A 6,000-nucleotide genomic window follows, 5' to 3' on the forward strand; every position below is an offset into this window, starting at 1 on the left:
ATAATCATGCTTCAATACACTGTCCAGGAGGCAGTGCTGAAGGTCCCCATCCTCCAAGAGAGGCACAGCGTCAGCGGGTCCAGCTGAGAGCCACAAGAGGCCCCCTGGGAATCAGAGTGGTTCCTTAACTCCCAGTAACCAGGACCACTGGTGAGTCCAGGGACATCCTAGTTAGGAAATAAGGCCCAGGAAACTTTATACCTGCATTTAAAAAAAAGGTAGAGGCAAACTTTTATCTGGAAAAGTTCCTAAACATTCACAAAAATGATCATTCATTCACTAACATTTAGTGAGTGGCGACTTTGTATGCAAGGAATGTTCTAGGGACCAGGGATACACTTTCTGGAGGTCACATGGTATTGGGGACAAACCTAGAGAATATCTGGGGGAAGAGAATTCTGGAAAGAAAAAGCAGAAAGTGCAGAGGCCCTGAAGAGGCAGTGTGCTTGAGTGTGCTTGGAATGCACAAAGAACAAGGGTTCTAGAATGCAACACGAGTGTGGAGCAAGGGAACTGGAGATGCACAGATTACATCCCAGAAGTAAACAGGGGTCAGACCAGATAGAACCTCAGTGAACAGTGAACAGAAAGCATCCATTATCACGTGTGTAATGGAGGATGCCATTACTTTGGCATAATCAGTTGTTTCTTTTTTTTTTCAATGGGTTAACAGTAGCCAAAGTTAGGAAAAGTATGAACATTGCTCCAAAAGAAGTCACAAAATAAATTAGTTGATAAAAAATAGATTGCTTCAGGAGATGCCTTCATCCAGGAACTCACCAAATGATATACAGGAAAACCCCCCATATCCAGGAGTTTCACTCTCCCCTTTTTTTCTCACTCTACAAGGCTGGAATCCAAGGCATACCCTTTCACTCCCCATTCATTAACTCATCTTCTCTGGGCACTTCAGCTAGTATTAATTTGGCAGATAGTTTCTTTTCCTCTGTAAAAGCTTCGTTGCCTTCAATCATGTTTTACCTGAGCCATATCACTCGAGAACCTTACCCACAGTGACTGGAAGAGTCACTGCACACAAAGGGTATGTTATAAATATTTGCTGAATGATTGAATGAACAATTTGGCCATCTGTAACACGGAGACGTTGGTCCTTGGGCCTAATAAGATTTCTTTAAGAGCTGAAGACAGTCTACAGGTATTTAAGGTAAACAACCTAACTATCACCTGGCGCCCTATAATTCTTTCTTGCAGAGGAAGACTTCCACTTGCTCATTGGTACATAGTGGCACTGCTAACAATCCAGCAAGAACTTCTCACCAAGGCGACGTGGGGGGGGGGGGGGGGGGGAGGGGGGGAGAGCTAAACACGTTTTAAACAATGGGTCCTTTTCAAGGGAGGGTGTTGAACTCAGTTAAAATGGACTCACTTACGTCGGAGACAAAATGGAGATGCTCAACGCAGGCGCGTAAGGGAAAGGACCCAACTTTACTGGAATTTTCAGTTCTCAAATCAGCAGAGGACACCAGCCGATCCCATACACAGTCTTTTCACATCATCTCTGGAAAGACGACCACTAGACAACCGATCCTCTGGGAAAAATAAACCAAATAACTTCCACGTTTACCCCATTAGAATCCCTTAGTCTGAGAGCGACTCAGAACTCATTGCTCCCGTTGCCTTGAGTTTCCTGGCTTGCAGGTTGAAAGCCGTGCAATAAACTCATCTTTCTGCTTTGCTTTATTCAGTATGCAGTTTGGTTTTTGATAGAGGAAATGGGCATCATGATTCCTCTATGCACTTGTAAATAACTCAACACCACAAATGCTGAATCAGGACAACAGAAATGGTGAAACAAAATAAACAAAAACGATTTCAGTTGGGAGGCCGGAATGGGAAGATCGCACGCCTCTGTGTTCCTTTACTTGGCATCTTTTCAATTCTTAGTGGCAAACGTTTTACTCCGACGGATTGCTGAGGCTCCGTGAGCACCGATGGGTCGAGATCCTCTCTTTTCTCCCAAGATCATCCTCCTCATCTGCAAAGTTGCCCACGAAGCTGCTGAAGATTCGCAGCTTGGAAGCAGCGCCCCCAACGCCCATCCGAGGCCGCTGAGTCCACGCAGGTCCTCCTTTGCCGCGGTCGGCCAGGTCTAGGGGGTGGGGTGGGAAGGTGTCCCAGCCCCGAACCACGGGAAAAGGCGCCCGAGAGCCCAGAGACTAGGGAAGCTCCATTCCAACTCCCTAGCTCGCGCCTGTAGGATGGCGCCAGGAGGGCTGCTGGGTTTAGCAAATAAAAACTCAGGACGCCCTGGGTTTTACCTGCAAACCTAACCCCAGAAGCCCAGAGAAGCAGACGCGAGGACTACCTGGGAGAGTTGCGTGGGCAGCGGGGCGTGGAAGACACCTTGGGGGTGGGGGGTAAGCCAGTCCCACAACCTCTCTGAACCCAGGGGGCCGACTGAGACCTCAGGGTGAGGGACTCATTCGATGGTGAGGACGCAGAGCGGCCGGTAGGACTTGTGGCTGGTGTTCTCGGCCATGTCCTTGCCCCTAAGTCGTTGGTTAGGATGCCCCAGCGCAGCGGGGCGCCGGCCCGCACGTCCGGGTTGTTCCCGATCGCCCACACGTCGTCGTGCACGAACTCGCCCTGCAGGAAGAGACGGTAGCACAGGCAGCTCGCCCCGGCCAGCAGCGCAGCAGCCCCGGCCGGCGACCCATCCTCTGCCACGCTGCGCCTGCCCGGATCGTGATCCCCCACCGCCGCTCCAGCAAAAGAATGGGGAACCTAAGTAGGTGCCCCCAGGCTCGCGGTCACGCTCAGCCCGCGAGCGCCCGCGGACCCCCGCAGCCCACGTCCGCGCGCAGGTGGAGCGGAGGGCGCGGCGCGGGGTGGCCCCGAGGGCCGGGGAAGGGGCGCCCGGGGTCCGGTCTGGGGCGCCCGGCGATGAGCACCGCCCCCCATCCACCGCCTCCCCCTGAACCGGGCCGGGGAGGTCGCATCTGGCCGGCGCCTCCGGGCCCGGGGCCAGGACGGGCTGAGCAGGTGCGCACCCTGGACCCCCACCCCACGCGCCGAGGGAGGAAGGTGGCTGCTGCTCCCGGGAAGTTCCCGGCTCTTCAGCACCCGGGACAACAGCAGCGGCGTCGCCCGGGGACACGCTCTCGGCCCGGCCCCCGCGCTCGCGTCCCGTCGCCGTTCCCGCGGTCTCCTTCCCGGGCCTTTCTGTCCCCCACCCGCCTGCGTCCCGCAGTGGCGGCCTCCGGGTGGAGGAGCCCGCGGGGAAAGGGCGCTTCCAGCAGCTTTCCGAAAGCCCAGAGGAGGGGCCTCCCCGGCCCAGGGCTCCTGCCCGCCGGCCCCGTTCGTTCAGAGGCGCCCGGCTCTTTCCCGTCACCGCCCGTCGCTCTGCTGGCGCCTAGGAAAAGTCCCGGGTTCGATTTTGGTTTGGGGCTGGGCGCTGAATTGGCTTCTGAAATATTTCTCACCATTTTATTTCTTATGTAAACTCCGGAGGCAATCTGGGAGATGCCGATCGAATTCCTCTTCCTTCCCATACAAGTGGATCACTTGGGTCTGATGATTATCTTCCGAGCTTTGCACATATTTGAACTGCTCCTGCTAACAATACGCACAGAACTGCGAAGGTCTCTGGTTTTGGTTCTTCAAGGTCGTTTTCCTTTTTAAAATAGTAGTTATAATCAATCAATAATTAGATATCCCAACAGGCTGCTCGCTAGATAGGTCTCTACGTTTGAACGTCTGTTAACTCTTTCAGGCCTCTTGTAAACACATTATAGTTTCCTGTTAATAGTCGTGGGCCTCTGATGAGCCTTCCAGATCCTCCTTCAGGACCGAAGGGGTTATCCCCCAGTTCCTGGCAGTTCTGCAGGTAGCAAATCCTCAGGTGTCTGTTCTCTTCAGATTGCCTGAGCTGAAAATGGTCTTCTCGACCAGGCTTGCCTCCCCTTTCTAGGAGTACCATGTATCCAATGACTGATGGATGTTGTTATGAAGGCCAACTTGACCCTCTTGCCCTAACTAGGAACAACTTTGATGGACCATTCCAGCTTTCAGGTCTCCCCAAAGGGCCTTTATTGAGACCATATGATGGCTCAGCTTCTCCCTTTGCCTAGGACTGATTTCTATCCCAAGACAATTTGGGCATCCCTCATGACCTGCTCCCTCTTTACCTCTGACCACTAAGGGTGGAGACTTGAGGAAAACCCACGCCCTCTTGAGGGTGGAAGAAAAATCCTACAAAGATTCAGAGACCTGTCACGTCAGTAAGTATTTAGGCATCAAGTAGCCAGGAAAGTCCAAAATAGAAGACAAATCACTGCGTCTGACTCCCCCCATGCCCCAAAAGGAAGCACAATGCCCACTAGGCCTCCACTGGTCCTGCAGGTAGCAGACCCCACACCTGGGAATACTATTCCAGCCAGATACTGGGATCCAAAAGGCTGCCAGCTTAGAAAGGCCCAAAGCAGGAAAGGGCTGTGCAGCGGGTCCAGGCAGCAGCGCAAGCTGCCCTTGCCCTTGGCCGACGCATCCGACAGACCCTGTGTTAAAGATTAGTGGTAGCAAAAGACACTCTGAAGTGTTTGGCAAGACACTGAGGGAGAATCACAATGCAGACCCATAGCGTTCTGGGGTAAGGCCATGCCATCTGCAGTAGCGAATTGTACACACTCAAAAACAGCTCCTGGTGTCTTCCTGGCCGGGATAGAGATCAATGCTGGCCTTATGGGCACCAAGTGACCGTGGCCAAAATGACCCATGGTGATCTGGATTCTGCCAGACCCACCAAAACATAATGTGGACAGAAAGAAAAGCACTCTACACGTGGTGGAAGTGGTGCATCTGGGATCAAGTACAAGTAAGAACAGATGTAGCACAGCTGGTGTGGACTGGCTCATAGAGCCAATTGTTAAATTTCCAGGCATTTTGCAAGCACAACCATTATTAAGGATTAAATTATATACACTGACAATTCAATAAGTTATATTTAAAACAAAGGCAAGAAATACTCAAAGTTTTTTAAAGTAAAAAAAGTTTATTACTTCCTAGTTATTTTACTCCATTTTACTATTACATATGCTCTTGGGGTTATTTATGTCTTTTGTACCAATATGGTGGAAACCCTCTCTAACAGTGTGCTACAGGACATCTTTTCACAGCTCCACATTTAGAAATATCATGTTGGCAGTTTGAAATTGGCCATTTTGGAAGTATTTCTACCATGTAAATTGGCAAGCGATAGAAAGGAGAGCTTGATTTATTGTTTTATTGTCTATACAGAATGTAATAGGGAAAATCTTAATAATGTAGATTAAATATGAAAGTGTGTCATTTCTATAGCCATCACATTGTGAATAGCACAAAAAAATTGGGGATATATATTCCAGTATTAGAAAACTATTATTCCATTCAGCCAATGTCAGTCACATCGTTAGCAAAGGAGTCAAGCTCTAACATAATCTTTGCTGTTTCACGTTTGTCTTACTTTTTCAAATAAGCGAAAATGTCAACCAACATTCATGTTGAAACTATATTAATTTGTCAGTTGCAAGCATAGCTTGGCTATGGATACAAGAATTTGACAAAAATCAACGAAAACATTCTGTAAGAATCATTTGGCTTATGATATTTAAAATAAAAGAGTTTTGTTTAATTATTTGTAAATTTGATGCTACACATTCTTCATATTAGTAAAATTTATAATAAATCTATTTATGTATATTTGTATAAACTGAATGTTTGTATCTTCCAAAATTTATGTGTTGAAACCTAATTCCCAATGTGGTGGTATTTGGAGGTGGGGCCTTTGGGAGGTGATTAGGTCATAAGGATGGAGTGGCCATCAATGAGATTAGTGTCCTTATAAAAGAGACCCCAGAGAGCTCCCTTACCCCTCCCATCATGGGGGGACACAGCGAGAAGATAGCCGTCTGTGAACCAGGAAGTGGGGCCTCACCAGACACGGACTCTGCTGGCAACTTGATCTTGGACTTCCCAGCCTCCAGAGCTATGAAAAATAAATCT

This window comes from Equus przewalskii, chromosome 5, assembly GCF_037783145.1.
Source record: "Equus przewalskii isolate Varuska chromosome 5, EquPr2, whole genome shotgun sequence".
Taxonomy (NCBI): Eukaryota; Metazoa; Chordata; class Mammalia; order Perissodactyla; family Equidae; genus Equus; species Equus przewalskii.